General features: G+C 40.8%; 1 pseudogene; it reads left to right on the top strand.

Annotated features, from left to right (window-relative positions):
* The first annotated feature begins 4,461 nt into the window (after positions 1–4,461).
* Positions 4,462–17,444, top strand: LOC119894197 (annotated as a pseudogene).

Raw genomic sequence — 17,444 nt, 5'->3', positions numbered from 1 at the left:
CATAACACTTAACAACCAGGCGCCTAACAAACAAACATTTGTACTCTAACCAAGGGGGGTGTAGGGTAGGCCTACCACTACAGGAATTATTAAGTACTGCATAACAAGAGACATTAATTTAACAATTACATAATGTAAGAAATTCATCATGGTCTGCGTTAGGTTATGCTTTTTCCTGTCTTTCCTTAAGTTTATCTCGATTGCTTGAACACATTTCTTGAAATTATGCCTCTTTTTCTTGAAACTTTAAACATAAATCCACAACAAATACCTCCTATTTTCAGTTCAAAATGAAGCTCTCCACTTGAAACCATTAAATTTTGCTGAAAAAACACATTTTGCCCTCAGGAACACACACACCACAACACAATCTTATACACTGGTGAGATAAAACAATACTACAAAAACTGGTTATAAGTAATGCTGCTTGTGCCCCTCAAAAACCTCTCACATGATGAACACAAAAGAAATTTGCACACATTTTTCATTCCTTAGTGTACTGTACAGTACACCACACCAATCAACAAATTATTCTACCCCAGTGTCCTGTCTTTGGTCTGGAACAAGCCAGACATTCTTGTTCTCCACCTCCTCATCTTCCTCCTATCCCATCTTCTGCTCGAACTCCTACTGTTCCTCTACCTTCACCTCTAAAGATGATGATACACGGAGCAACTTTTAGAGCAATGGTGCTGGGCAATGTTGTCGTCAATGGTAATGAGTAAATATTACATTATTATTATTACATTACATTAAGTTGACAAAAACTCTGCAAATTCAGATAAGAATTCAGAGTACAGACCAGGTGCTCGGTACACTATAACAAAAAGAATTGGTTGCAGTGATTTCCAACTTGGGTGCGAAAGACTAAGAACAAGGATTTCAAATGAGTTATAGTTTAGTTTAGGTTTAGCGCTGATTAGTAGGCTAGAGTTGAAGATAGCTGCAACTCCACCTCCTCGGCCTGTGCCTCGAGGAATGTGAGTATTAATCTGACTGGGAGGGGTGGATTCATTTAGGCTAACATATTCTCCATCACCCAGCCAGGTTTCAGTAAGACAAAATAAATCAATATCATAATCTGATATTAGTTCATTTACTAGTACACCTTTAGAAGAGAGAGATCTGATGTTTAAGAGTCCACATTTAAGCTTAACATTAACATTTAGCGTCTGCACGCTGGGGGGGCTGGGCCCCCCCTGGACCCGTCCTGGGGATGGGCGGGGTTGTCGCTGACTCTGGGGTGCTGCCGGTGCTAGAGGGGCTCTTGCTATAAGCCCTGGGCTGGAGGGACCTGGCATCCTTCTGCTTAGGGGGGTGGGGGACGGGACTGAATGAATTATGGAGCCAGTCAGGAATCTGGTCCCAGTGAGGAGGACCATTCTAGCCTCCCTATGACCTCCTTCACCTTTCCCCCTTTGGTCATGTCTCACAACATACTTAGGACCCTGGGGGGGCTGCAGTGCGTTTGGTGGGTGGGGCTGCTTTATTGCGGCCTCGCCCTTCTTCCTCCCCCACTGGCTGCCCCTCAATTTTAATTACACATTAGACACAGAGGGCTTGGGGGGTGGGAGGGGCACGATGGGAGGCTCCACTACCTGACAGTTGTGGGGTGCCTGTGTCACAACTACCCTCCAATTTTAACTGCACCTTAGTTACCACACACCTTATCTTTACTCCATCATACAACACTTCACAATCCATGACATGCATCCAACACAAAACAATACATTTACAGAGGCAGGCAGAGGGGTTGAAGGAGTGGGGAGATTCTCATTGGCCTCTTGTCCTGCCCCTGGAGCCCCAGGCGTCGGGGGTGCTGTGGGGTTGGTGACGGCCTTGCCTGATCTGGGGTGGGCTGGGGGGGTCGGGGCTCCCCTGGCATGGGGGCCCGCTCTTGACCTAGGGATCTGGGGACTCGGGCTTGTGGCCTTTGCTCATTTCTGGGCGGGTGGTGTGTCCCTGGGCCTGGGGGCCAGTTGTCTCCTCTCCTCGCCTGGGCCCTCTTCGGCAGGGGTGGGGCTCCCGCTACTTCCCCCTGCCAGCTCTCTCACAGTGGGGGCATTCGGGAGTCTCTGGGGCGCGTGGCCGGCGTTGTCGGGGTAGGTTTTGGTGCTCCTATGGGGTGCTTAACTGGGGGGGGGCTGGGGCCCGTCCAGGGATGAGATTGGCCTCGGGGGCTGCTGGCACTGCCTCCACTCTGGGGAGGGATGCCTCTGGCTGGGCTGGGGGACCGTTGGCCTGGTTCTCCCGCGTTATCGCTCCCTGGCGGCAGGGAGCTTTCTGCTGTTCTTCCTTGGGGCGGGGTACAGCTTCCCCTAGGACATGCGGTCTGGGGTCCTTTGCGCTTTGGGGGATCGCAGGGTGCCCTGGCTTCTGGGGGGTGGGGGTCTCTGCTCTCTCTTGATCCGATTGTGGTTTGGAGGGCTGCGGTGGGATTGTGGGGCGACTGTCGATGCATCTTGATGCATTGTGCTTTTTCCCTGGGCAGGGTCTCTGAATGGCTGCTGGGCGTATAGTTTGTGCATTGCGCTGGTCTATGTTGTGTGCGCGCCGCGGTCGGTCCGGGCACTGCTCTTCCGCGGGTTGCGCTTTTTGCCGTCCGTCGGCATTACGTTGTCAACTGGCATTTGGGTCGGGGTCTTCCGCGTTTGCATCGCGGTGCATCTGGGAGTCTTTGTTTTTTTTTGATTGATTTATTCTTTTTCTTTCTCCCACCCCTATTGGCTACTGGGGTTCTTGTCTGCCTGTTTGTGTGGCATCAGTCGTGGCCTCCCACTCTCACTAACAACTACATTCTTTAACAGGCTTATGCGCACACACATGTGCACACACACATACAGACACATTCACCCACACGCACACAGACACAATCAGTCTCACACATAGACAAAAACAAATTTAGGTTGTCCCTGGTAGAATTATTCCTGATGCTTTTCTTTCAGTTACTTATTTAAATTAATTGTTATTATTCCAGCTCTCGTGGCTGTGCTGTGTGCTTATTTAGTGTGGGACTGTTTCTTGTTTTCATTTTTCTCTTAGTTGTCTTACTATGTCAGCTGTTCATTGCTGCTGTTCGGCTGGTTGTCTTTTACTATTATTATTATTTTTGTTTGTTTTTGTTTTTATTTGTTTGTTGTTGTTTTTCTCCTCCCCAAGCCCCCCTCTCTGTTCTATTGCAGGTTTCGTTGCTTTTTTTGAGTCCACATTTAATTTTCCTATTCGTTTGCACTATTGCTCTTGTGGTTTAAATTTTTCTGAGGTTTTTATGCACAGCTCCTCTTCTGTTTACCTTGATTTAAATAACTTCAATGGTCGGGGGACAGACACCGTCACTATAGGATTTTCATTAAGTAACTCCTGAAATCGAGGAGCAGAGAAATGTGTTAGACTGCGACTCTGCATAGGGTTTTGGGTGGGTAACTGCTGAAATAGAAGGGCAGAGAAGAAGAGACTGCAACTCTGCCTCCTCCACCAGGTCTTCCCCAGAAAGTCTGCCAATGATCTACAAAACCCACATTTTTTGCTGGACAGCACCTCGACAACAAGCGGCGGAATGACGACATGCGGCTATACATGTCATCATTGGTCAGATTTGGCAGGGGTCCAGAGAAAACTACGGCGACATTGTTTTTGCATATGTACACACCGACTCAACATTAATCTTAGTGACCTCCAATTGGCGTAACCGGGAGTCATTACTGCCAACGTGAATAACAATCTTACTGTATTTACGTTTATCCTTAGCCAGCAGTTTCAAATAAGACTCAGTGTCTCCCGCTCTGGCCCCAGGGATGCACTTAACTATGGCTGCTGGCTTTGCTAACTTCACATTTCTCAAAATGGAGCTGCCAATGATCAGAGTTGGTTTCTCAGCGGGTGTGTCGCTGAGTGGGGATAATCTGTTAAAAAAGGTGAACAGGTTGATGGTGCCCCGTGGGCTTTGAATGCTTACGACTATTCCTCCTTCAGACAGTCACCCAGCCACCCCTTCCTGGCTGCTCAGGAAATCCCAGGCGAGGGCTACCACAGGCTAACTCAGGCCGTTCCGCACCGACTACCGGGGACTGGCAAGCTACAGTAGCTAAAGACTGATCTACCAAGGTGCTGAGCTGGGCTTCTAAATTACTGAGCCTCGCCTCCATGTCTACAAATAAACTACACTTATTACACGTACCATTACCGTTAAAGGAGGCAGAGGAGTAACTGAACATCTGACACACCGAGCAGGAGAAAGTAGGAGTGGGAGAGGGAGAAGGAGAAGCTGTCGCTAGCTGCTAAGCTAAAGTACTGTTGTGTTAGCTACCAACATTTTTTGACAACTAAGAGATTGAACAGCAGTCACTAAAAGATGGGGAACTCAACAACAGCTACACTGCTAGTTGATGGTGGATAGTTAATGCCAAAGCCTGTCAGATCTCATGCTGCTCAAAGTGTTTCTGTTTGATGTTCCCATTCACCTTTAAGTACTGGGAAGCAAAGTACACAGCCTGTAGAGGCAGGGCTAAGAGCTGAGCTACACCTTTAAAGCAAGTCATTCAGCTTGCCTGTTCAGTTTCCACCATGTTTTCTTCAGTCACCCTGCTATGCCTCTGTGTTGTCTTCATCATCCTTCAGCTGAAATCCCGGAGGCCCAAGAACTTTCCACCGAGACCCACTGCCTTGCCGATACTGGGGAACATTTTGCACCTGAACCAAGAGAACCCTTTGAAGGACTTTGAGAGAGTAAGAAAAATTCTGAAATGACTGATGTTGTTTTTCCAGTGCCTTAAATTTTTATGGCACTGATGTAATTTCTATCACACACATGTGGCTACTGTGCTGCTTTTCGACAGTAATAGTTTGAAGAGTTGCTGTGCTACTACAGTGTAAAACAAATACGTGTGAAAGCAACTAGCATCTGTGCAATATATGATGTATAAGGGCAAGAGTTACTTACAACAGCACTGCTACTGTTTTCATGTGATTGCATAACATATTGTCATTGTCTGCACAGAGTTGGCTGCCTGTGAACTTGGACTGTATCCAGTGCCATTTTGGCAGATTGGACATTGTATAACTGGCACCCAATATGAGTCCAAGGTCTTGTTAATCAAATATTTTCAATACAATGTAAGTGGAAGGTGTCAGCTTTGTAGTGCTCAACATCAAAAAAACAGCAAACTCTCTATATGGAAACAATGTCGTGGAGGACTATCTACAGACACCACTGTTATCACTACAAAGCTTGTGGAAATAGACATTGCTGTTTATTATTCATTATTCACTATTGTAGTTACTGAACTGAACTAAGTGGACAAATATGTCACATCCCTCTTAAGATATGTGATATGTATGTATTTCAAACACTGACATGTCATCTTGTTCTCTCCCAGTTGAGGAAGTCTTATGGAGATGTTTACAGTCTGTTCATCGGTTCCAAACCAGCTGTAATCATTAATGGGGTGAAGGCCATGAAGGAGGCTTTAGTGACCAATGCCACTGATTTTGCTGGACGACCAAAAGACTTGTTTATCAATGACGTCATCGACAGGAAAGGTAGAACACATAATATGTCACAGGGTAGAGCATGAATTACATTTTACACATGTAATGTAGCTCTTTCCATGCATATACTGTATGTAGGGATGGAGCGGTTACCAGTTTTACTAAATAGTAAATAAAAACGTAGTGCAGTGAATAGGTTTTTATTGCCATCATTATGCCAGTAAATGAAAATGTGCCCTATCCACACATACACTGGACACAATGTTAAAGCATGTTGCAGCATGCTGGGGAATGGTGAAAAGGGAGACACAAGCTCTTGGGCTAGAAGTAAAGGTAACCTTTTGCCTTATATATCTTTGTCAAAGGCAGTTCTATGGTATTTATTGTCATTCTAAGAAAAACAAATTGTACACTAAAGTGTGTAGTTCACTCTTTTGATATTGTGGAAGGGTTTAAACCTGAAGTATGATTAGCAGACTGAGTGCAACAACTTTTCTTTTTTTGTGAGCATATTTGTATTGCTTTTATGACACAGCATACACACAAACAATGTTTTTTCCAGGGGGAATGTCCATCTTGATTATGGAAACACAGACACAGCCATCTGTACAAGTCTATTTAAAATTTTTATTAATAGCATTATAATCATTTGGAACCACCGACTGTAATGGAGGGTAAATATCAATCCCGAGGTATCTTAATAACTATCACTGTAGGAATGAATCACACATGTTAGTGGTTCAAATCCAAAAATGAAAAGTAGGGAACTGAGCAGCCCTGCCAGACCCCTCGCTGTACTTAAATGGGTTCAGAGATGGGATGTTTAGTTTGTAAAGGCCTCATCACATTAATTTAAGACTAATCAACAGCTTTTTCTGCCCCAAGTTATCCAGCAGTTACTTTGTTTTTAGCAGCTGCTGTATATTATTTGCTAATACATGGCCTGAGATAAAGAACTAGAATCTTATAATCGCAGGAAAGCATGCTTAAAGGACGATAGTTTTAATTAATAATTTACCTTCCTAATCCAGAAATGTCAGTAAAAAAAACACATTAAAGTACTGTGGAGATTAAATACTGAAACAGGCTCCAAATCTAGCTCTGGAATAAAACAGCACTGATCTCATTGGATAGTAATATTTAGAGAAAATGTTACAGTAGATGACCTGTAAACTCACACTGTACACTCTTTGTGCCACTACACCTGTTGAAGGAGTGATTCTGGCAGATTCTGGCTCTTTTTGGAGGGATCATCGTCGCTTTGCTCTGATGACTTTGAGGAACTTTGGTCTGGGGAAGGATTCCATGGAGGAGAGGATTCACGGAGAGCTGCGATACACCATTGATACACTGGAAAAGAGCATTGGTATAACTTTAATCGGTGACACCACAAATATTATAATATCAATTTCCATTTACGTTCATGTCAGTAGATTTTTATGGTTCCTTTTAAAGAGTTCTCCAGTGTTTCCATTGCCCTTTATCTCTCCGTCACTTTCTGCTCACTGTGTAAGCTTGTGTTGACTGGTTGATTTTGCATTGTGTATTGTTAGTGTAATGTTCTTTTGTATTGTTGTTCAGTGCTGTGTCATACTTCAATCTACATTTTGTCTTTTACAGGCAAAAGCTTCAGTCCTCGACTTATGTTTCATAATGCGGCTTCCAACATCATCTGCCAGGTTCTGTTTGGTACACGCTACGAGTATGATGATGAGTTCATCAAAGTGATTGTTCAATGTTTCACTGAGAATGCCAAGATAGCTAATGGACCATGGGCTATGGTGAGTCAAAGCATGTTTCTAAGGTAACCCTGTGCTTTGAGTAAAATTTGTTAATTTGCACTAATGAAAAAGTACAGCTAAGGCTGATGCGAATTAGTTGTGTGGTCATTTGGTAATAAGTAACAAATTAACATTTGATCTCTTGGTGGCACTAGATAAAAAGTCTGGACCAAAGTGGTGGACTGACTGATCGACCGTCTGACCAACATATGTTGTTACAGGAGTCACAGTAAATGTGGGGCATCTGCTTGGGGATTGAGCACTCTAACCTTTTTTTCTGAGAAAGAATGTTATTCTCAGACCCGGTGGTGCTGATACTTGTGTCATACTCACCTGCAAAGTGCACCAGGGCACATTGACCTATTGGGTGTGGATTAGAGCAGAGGATTTCAAAGTGGGATGTGTGCCTCTCCAAGGGGGCTCCAAACTTTTTCAGGGGAGACTCGGTGAATGGAAGTTATATAAATATTACATTAGTTGTTACATTAGTTATCAAAAGGAGCTTTGTCTGAGGGAAGGCCCACAGTCTCAGTTAAAAAAAAAATGGATTAGAGGGTTTGGCCATATCTTTCTCCAGCTCCTCTTTTAGGCGATGGTTCTACAACACTTCTGCAGTAGCTGTTGGTCTCTTGGTATTTCTCAGCATGCCACACATTCCAGAGACACACTTTCCATCTTCACAGACATTTAAGACTTGTCAGACAGCAGAATCTGCATGCTTGTATTAAAAAAACAAATGATTTATCTTTATTTATTTTTACAGCTGTATGACAGTCTTCCCATTATTCATAACCTGCCGCTGCCCTTCACCAAGGCCTTTAGGAATGTTGAGGTATGTTAATTGGACCTAGATATTTATTGTAAATATGTATAATTAATTCTTTAAAAAGCCTAAATTGAAAATATTTGAGAATTAGCATTAAATATATAAGAAAAAATTATATGAGCATCAATAGTACAATGGATTTTCTTCCCACCTCACACACATATGTGATAAAAACAACACATAGGTATTTTGTTTTGTTTGTATTTTTGAAAAAATAAATAAATAAATGTTAATTATGAATGTTGACATATGTTTTTCAGACTTGTCAGAATCTTGTGAAGCGCTTGGTGACTGAGCACAAGAACACCAGAGTGCCTGGAGAGCCAAGGGACTTTGTTGACTGCTATCTAGATGAAATGGAAAAGGTGTGTTTGTGTGTGCATGGGTGTAAAAACGCATAAATGTGTGTGCACACGTGTGTGTGTGTGTGTGTGTGTGTGTGTGTGTAATGTGAGGTGATTCTCACAAAACTTTAAATGATTTAAGTATACGCTGATAGGACGAGGCACGGGTTTATCTTAACAGCCCTAACGCATGTGTCCTCATGACATAAAACTAAAACTAAAATAAGATGACGTTAAAATTAGCTGCAGTGCTGTGTATCATCCTTGATAATATGAAGGACTGTTGTTGCAAGCGTTTTCTGTTAAAGCTTGTATTTGGTGGCCCCAGGTGCAGACATAGAGCACAGGAGAGTGAATAAAACTTAACAGACTTACAAAAATGTGCGGAGATGGTGAAGGAAGGTACAGATTTGCGTGAGCAAGGGACCAAAGCTGGTGAGGTCTGAGTTCCAGACAGTTTAGCTAAAGATCTGGGAAGTGAAAAACATGGATCTTGTGCATCTCTGATCAGTCTTCTCCTTGTAGATTTGCAGTGGTCTGATACTCCTTCCATTTCAATATTATCGCTTGCACAGTGCTCCTTGGGATGTTTAAAGCTTGGGAAATCTTTTTGTATCCAAATCCGGCTTTAAACTTCTCCACAACAGTATCTCGGACCTGCCTGGTGTGTTCCTTGTTCTTCATGATGCTCTCTGTGCTTTAAACGGACCTCTGAGACTATCACAGAGCAGGTGCATTTATACGGAATCACACAGGTGGATTCTATTTATCATCATTAGTCATTTAGGTCAACATTGGATCATTCAGAGATCCTCACTGAACTTCTGGAGAGAGTTTGCTGCACTGAAAGTAAAGGGGCTGAATAATTTTGCACGCCCAATTTTTCAGTTTTTTATTTGTTAAAAAAGTTTGAAATATCCAATAAATTTCGTTCCACTTCATGATTGTGTCCCACTTGTTGTTGATTCTTCACAAAAAATTACAGTTTTATATCTTTATGTTTGAAGCCTGAAATGTGGCAAAAGGTCGAAAAGTTCAAGGGGGCCGAATACTTTCGCAAGGCACTGTAAACAACAGAGGTTCCACAAAAGACTAGAAAATGTGGATACTATACACTAGACTAGAAATGACGTATCCAACCATGAAATGGTAAGGAATAATCTGACGATGAGTTACGTAAAGGTCAGAGTATTTAAGCCATGACTTGATTGGAATATTGAGGCCCAGTTTGTGACTCTGCCAGGTGTCAGGATTTCCATCACACCCAAAACACACTCACTCAGACACGCACTCACGCACACACACATACACACACACACTCACAGACAAAAAGGGAGGGGAACATGGGAGAAACAATAAAAAAAGACACAGTGCCACTTCAGGGGCTTTGACATTTCTGTCTCTTAGCTCTCTCTTAGCTCTCCTTGGTCTTGCTCTTTCAACATAAAATCTTCCTTCAACTCCATTACATCATTAGACCTACGACCTGTGTTGACTAGTAATATATTACAAGTTCTGAGTAACTTGTCCGACACTGCCTACGACACACAACAAACATATACTCGGACCCAAATTGTTAACAATTTCTCTTTCTCTACACTAAGTTCTAATATTCTTTCATAACTTGCATCTGTTTATTCCATATCTGTATATTTTTAATTAAATTTATCAACTGTATATTTTTCCTGTAGCACCATATCACCAAAGCAAATTCCTTGTACATGTAAAATACTACTTGGTAGTTAAGCTTTTTCTGATTGTGATTCTAATTGTTGTTGTATATCGCATGGATGTGACGTTGCTATTCCAACCGCCGCTGGCAGTGTTCCAATTGGTATTGCGAATGCAAACAGAAAAAAAGCCCTTGAAGGTAATAGTTCATGGGGCAGCTCTGCAGTAGGCATTTCCTCTCAGAACTCTTTGGTCCAAAAAATATCAGTATTATTATCTAAAGATATAATTGAATTTAATGTCTGCATATCTTAAAACAATCATTCTCCTCTTTTTAGAGAGGCCATGGTGCTTCATTTTCAGAAGATGAACTGACCATGTACACTATACATCTTTACTTTGCTGGCACTGACACAACTTTCAACACCCTGCTTACTGGTTCCTTTATCTTATGACCTACCCACACATACAAGGTATGCCTGTTCTACCACTGTCTATCTAAAATGTGCATCTGTATCATGCATCAATCTTCTTCCTTGCTAGCTGCTACCTACCTGTGTGAAAATGGCATGAGCTAGTAGTTCCATGCTAAGTGGAATGCACAGGGTACTCAGCCATTTTAAGTGAGATTCAAAACCAAATCAAATGGAGGTTTTGTAATGGTATCAGTTTCTGTTTCAATATAAATTCAATAATTTGTTTCAGTAAATGTCCACAGTAGCAGCAGGTATCCGAGGTGTTTATGTTACCAGGTAAGGGTGTGACAAGACACTCAGCTCACAAGACGGGACTCAATATTGAGATAAAATTTTAACACAATTATTTTAGAAGATTTTGAGCATTATACTTAATTTCCTGCATTTGGATGAATTTTTCTGCACCAATTTCGTTATTTATGTAAAGGGAAACACACAATTCATGTGGCAGGAGACAAATGAAAATATAAAAATATAACAGAATATAATGCAGTGAGGCTCTCATTCATTTCATTCATTCTTCATTCATCCTTACTGAGTCAACGCATGTGCTTGCATGATTCAGTCTTCCCTCCTCTTATGAGTGTTTTGTCTGGGGAAGTAACCTCTTTGTGATTACCCCTCAATGATAAATTAATTCATTTTAATTCAGTTAATAAACACCTGGACTTTAATAGCTCCTGTGTTTCAGCAGGTTTTCTGCTCATGTACAAAACTTTCTGCACATTCAAAATGTCTCCCACATATCTGTGTCCTCTGAAATGTTGAGAAAAAGCTTTAAAACTAACTTAAGAGACTAACGTCATCATTTAATGAAAATTCGCAACGCAATGAGTAAGTGACGTCTGTCTTGGTGACGTTTCAGGGTGTATGAATGGAAGAATTTTGTCAAGGGAAGTTCCCTCAACCGACATTCCGTGAGCTGTCATGCACACTGTGGATCAGAACGCAGCCATGGTCTTTTTGAGTCATGTTTCAATTCAGTTCAATTCAAATTAGCTTTATTGGCATGAATGTGTAACAACAATATTGCATCATACAAACTACATAAGAACAATCAACCCCATACATTTCATTAAACAAGTAATTAAAGTGTAAAGTAATCAGAGCGTATGTGTGTTTGTGTGAAAAAATAAAAATATATTAAAAATAAAATAAATAAAACAGTAAGCTGGTATGTTAAAAAAATAAAAATAAATTAAAATTTTTAATTAAATAAATAAATAAAACGGTAAGTGTGTGTGTGTGTATGTTAAAAAAAAATATTAAAAATAAAATAAATAAATAAAACAGTAAGCGCGTGTGTGTTAACAAAAATAAAAATATATAAAAAAACTAAAATAAAATAAATAAATGAAACAGTAATGTGTGTGTGTATTAATAGGCAAAAGGTTTTTTTTAAATTATTAATTGATTAAATAATAATAATAATAATAATAATAAATTTAAAAAAAGAAATCAGTATCAAATGTAAAAACAAAACAATTACTAAAATTTCAAACGATCAAAATAATAATTTTAAAATTTGTACAATTACTTTAAAAGCCTGAGGTTCCACTGGTTGTCCTCACTTCATGGCATGAGGAGACATATTTTGCAGCAATTATTTCACATTTGGGCATTTCTCCCAGTAAATAGGGGAGTTTCTGTGTGTCTGATATGAATTCGAATTCGGGGTATATTTGGGAAATGTTTGCAAAGTGTTTTTGTCTTAGTGTTTTATATTGGGGCATGAGGCTAGAAAGGTTTCTTTCTCTTAAGAAACCATCTTTGGTTGTTCATAAATAATACAGGCAAGAGCCAGACCAATTATTTGCTCTCTAATGCTGCACCTGTGTGTATCCAAATCAAATGTGGTCAGTTAATTTACAAGATTGAAGCACATATAGATAGGTAAGGTAAAGGCACTTTACTGGGGAAACCGGAGCCCCAAGAGGAAACCCACGCAGACATGGGGAGAAGATACAAACTCCACACAGAAATGCCTGGGACAGGGTGCGAACCAAGGACCAGGCTGTGAGGCCACAGTGCTATCTACCGAGCCACCGTGACAGATTACTGTGACAGATAGTTCTGTCCAGTGATTATTACCTAAATGATTCAGCGATACAGCATTTATCACTATAATTCACTGTATCTCTCAGAGTATTGTCAGCAAGAAATAGACCGGGTGCTGGAAGGGAAGGATCGGGCCAGTTTTGATGACAGACACGACATGCCTTACATGCAGGTACATCATCACTTTGGTTTTTTGTAATTATTTCACTTTTATTTCATGTGTTCACATGAGTCTGAGTGGCATAATAATTGCTTAAGCATGACACAAAGTAAGAGTGCTTTGCGTATTAGCAAAGGTTACCAGTCTAACTGTCACTCTAGAGGCCCTGTAAAATAAGCAGAACAGAAACTGCCCAGTAGCTTTGGAGATCAGTTTCAGTCACTGCTTTTAAAGAATATCAATTATGATTTGGTTTACCTATTTGTGTAGACATATTGATGGTGGTTCCAATATTGCAAGTTTATTGATCAGCTTTTTTGTGGCTTCTTCCCTAAGTCAGATAAAGCATAAAAACATGTTGTTTAAATCCCTCTGCATCCAGGCTGTGATCCATGAAGTGCAGAGGATAGCCAACACTGTTCCACTTAGTGTTTTCTAAAGACACAGAGCTCATGGGATATTCCATTCCCAAGGTAAGAAGCAATTGGTGTCAAGTCGTTTTTGGCAATAGTGCTGTGGAAACAAACCTTGCAGTATTGTATAGCAGCTGTCTCTACCATACTTAAGTAATAGCACAAACATTAGGTACTTTACTTAGGTAGCTTAAGTGAATCATAACCGCTTACAAATGTTTTGTGCCTTCCTATATGCCCTTTTTTGTTACGCTTCATTTTCTCCTCAGGGAATGCTGATCATCCCTAACATGATCTCAGTGCTGAGTGAGGAGGGACAATGGAAATTCCCCCATGAATTCAACCCTGAAAACTTCCTCAATAACAAGGGAGAGTTTGTTAAACCAGAGGCCTTCATGCCTTTCTCCGCAGGTATGAGAGAGAACAACAAACCAGCAGTATGGGACTTGTTATGGTATCACACCTGCAGTGACATGCACATATAGAGTTTAATCAAACTGTTATAGAGGTATTTCTTGCTTCCTGCTTTCTTACAGTGCAGACGCTTTGCTGCTTGCTCTTACCTCTGCTTGCATTATTTTGCTTAAACTAGTAAAATTATTGAAAAGGCTGTTTTTCAACAGCTTAGTGCTTTCTTGACACTAAATAACTGTTTTGATGTCTTCCAGTCAGGTTTTCGACCACACCACAGCACTGAGACGGCTCTTAATAAGGTCTTCAATGACATCCATTTAAACACTGACAGTGGCAGAATTTCAGTCTTAGTATTATTGGACCTCAGTGCTGCATTCGACATGGTCGACCACAACATATTACTGGACACACTTGAAAACTGGGTTGGACTTTCTGGCACAGTAGTAAACTGGTTTGAATCCTACTTAAAGGACAGGGACTACTTTGTGTCTATAGGTAATCACACATCTGAGCCAACAAAAATGACATTTGGAGTTTCCCAAGGCTCCATTCTGGGGTCTCTTTTATTTAACATTTACATGCTTCCACTGGCTCAGATTATGAAAAACAACAAAATATGTTACCATAATTATGCAGATGACACACAGATTTACATAACCATTTCACCAGGGTACGATGATCCCATGCTGAGTAACTGTATTGAGCAGGTCAACGGCTGGATGTGCCAGAATTTTCTTCAATTGAACAAAGATAAAACTGAAGTTGTTTTTGGAGCCAGGGAGGAACAATTGAACGTCAGTGCTTGACTTCAATCTGTAATGTTAAGAACCACAAAACAAGCCAGAAATCTTGGTGTAGTCATGGACTCAGACCTGAATTTGAGGAGCCACATTAAGACAATTACAAAGTCAGCATACTATCACCTGAAGAATATATCACGAATTAAAGGACTTATGTCTCAGCAAGACCTGGAAAAACTTATCCATGCATTTATCTTCAGTCTACTCGACAACTGTAACAGTGTCCTTACAGGGCTCCCTAAGAAATCCATCAGACAGCTGCAGCTGATTCAGAACGCTTCTGCTTGAGTCCTCACTAAGACCAAAAAGGTGGATCACATCACTCCAGTTCTGAGGTCTTTACATTGATTTCAAAATCCTGCTGTTAGTTTATAAAGCACTAAATGGTTTAGGGCCAAAATACATTTCTGATCTTCTGCTTCGTTACGAACCATCCAGACCTCTCAGGTCATCTGGGGCAGGTTTGCTTTCTGTCCCCAGAGTCAAATCTAAACAAGGAGAAGCAGCGTTCAGTTATTATGCTCCGTATATCTGGAACAAAATCACAGATAACTGCAGGTCTGCTGAAACTGTCAGTTCTTTTAAATTAAGACGGAAGACTTTTCTTTTTATCATTGCTTTTAATTAAATATTTAAGATTTTTCTTTTTACCTCTGCCTTTAACTAGTAGATTGATAACTTACACTGCACTGTAACATTTACTGTATTGTTTTCTTTTTCTTTGTTTTTAGCTTTTTACCACTGCTTTTAGTTAAATAATTACACGGTGAGAAATGAGTAGGTAATTGAGTGAAAAGATATTGAGAGTGATATTGAACAGAGTGAAGGAAGTGGTCTTAAATCTTGCGCCTGAGTGATTTGCAGGAACCTCTGTCCACCTGTAAACGCGCAGGTGGGTCCAGAGTATAACTGGATCAAAGTGGCCTGCAGACAGACATGTCCTGGTTTCTCTGTAGTGTCCGAGGGTTTTTGGAGTTTCAGTGGACCCAAAGATTGCTATGGACACGAGTACAGACTAGCTCTGTCCTTCTCTGTTTATTCTCTTTTCAAAATAATTGTAACTCACTTATTTGCTCAACCCCTCAGCCTGTTTTTATTTTCCATTTAACTCTTTTAACCCTGATTGTACACTGCACTGTAACTTTTATTATTATTTCAATTTCCCTATGTTGCTTTTAAACTTTTTTTATATTTCCCTGTTGCTTTTATGTTTTATGTAAAGCACTTTGAATTACCTTGTTGTTGAAATGTGCTATACAAATAAACTTGCCTTGCCTTGCCTTGCCTTATGTCTCAGGTCCTAGGATGTGTCTTGGAGAGGGTCTGGCTCGTATGGAACTCTTTCTCATCATGGTGACGCTGCTGAGGAAGTTCAAGTTCATCTGGCCTGAGGATGCAGGGGTGCCAGACTACTCTCCGGTCTATGAGGTCACTTTAAGTCCCAAACCTTATCAAATGAAGGTCCAGCTTAGGGCAACACAGTAAGGCGGTCTGCAGACACATGGCAGACACTGAGACTGACCCAGATTAACACAAGCAGCCATTAATTCCTGAGAACAAATATGCTGAATACAATACAGGGCTTTCTGTGCTACGCTTAATGACAGTTAACAATACACAAAGTGAAATGTGCCAAAAGGTGGGTGAGCATACTTATGGCACCCCAGAATGAATATTATATGATGTTTTGACCTACCAGTAGATCCTGCAGTGGGTATCAGGCTTTGCCATCATTAAACTACTGAGCCTGATGTACCTTAGAACTGCTGTTAAATCTAAAGCTAAGAGCAGATACTTGGCAGCTTGACTGGCCTTAAATTATGTATATATATTGTATCTACTTAGGTTCTAAAATATGAATGCCATGGCCCACTCAGTAGTCCAGCCACCATCACCGTATCTGGTTCCACTAGCCTTATCAATAGCCACTTGTTATCATAGACAACTTTGTGTCCTCAACGGCCCGTATACTCTGTAGAGTTCTGCAGGGTTCAATCCCTGATCCTATCCGTTTCTCACTCTAAATGTTACCTCCAGGCAACCTGGTTAGTTAGTTCACTTGCATCTCCCACCACTGCTATGTTGATGACATATATTTCAGTTAAGCCATACGATCTTGGTAACATTGGTGCCCTCCATAACAGCATGGCTGATATTAAGGAATGGATGTCACTCAACTTCTTTCAGCTACATCCAGACAGAAGTGAGGTTTCCTTATTGGTCCTAACAAGTTTGTCTCTGATGTAAAACCCTGTACTGGTCCTTTTGCCACCAATATTAAACCCTCCTCGAGAAACCTGGATGTAATCTTTGACCAAAATCTGAACTTAGACCCTCACATAAACAAGCTTGTGCAAACCTGCTCCCAAACATTGCAATCTTAATGCTATCAACCACAGAGCTAGAACTACTTATTAATTTTGTAGAATGATTTATTCATACCCATTTTCCATGTCTTGACTACTGCAATCTTCTCTCCTGTCTCAACCAAGCAGCCCTTTCCTTATTTACTATGACAGCGTACAATACACATAGTAAATTATGCCAATCAAGCATCATATCTACATTATATCTGCTTAGGGTAAGCTTTTAATGAACTGTGCATCCATTAAGTAGATAATTCTTACTGCATAATTGTGTAATTCACTGAGATGTCCTCCCACAAAGAACGAGAGTAAGTCACACAATTCAGCAAGTGCCCCAAAACAGCTTGTTAACTTTGAAATGGCAAAGCCCTCTAGCAGCCGGAGTAATTATGATAGGAGCCTGAGGAGGTCTGGTGACAACGTTGTAGAGCAGCAAAGTCCACATAAAGGAGGAGCTTGAGGTGGATAGATGTGTCAACAAAAGATCGGACTTTAAAAAGAGAGCCTGCTGTTTGTTTCACATTTCAGTGTAATAAAAAAAAAACAGTCAACTGAATTTTTTTAATGAATGACCAAGATTTATTACTGTGACTAGTGCTGAACAATTTTGAAAAAATATGTAATTGTGATTAAAATAAATAATTGTGA

This window comes from Micropterus salmoides, unplaced genomic scaffold, assembly GCF_014851395.1.
Source record: "Micropterus salmoides isolate LMB-PRFRI ecotype aquatic unplaced genomic scaffold, ASM1485139v1 Ms_hic_scaffold_8, whole genome shotgun sequence".
NCBI lineage: Eukaryota > Metazoa > Chordata > Actinopteri > Centrarchiformes > Centrarchidae > Micropterus > Micropterus salmoides.
Note: the sequence above shows the minus strand (reverse complement) of the source record. Positions and strands in the feature narration are given on the sequence as shown.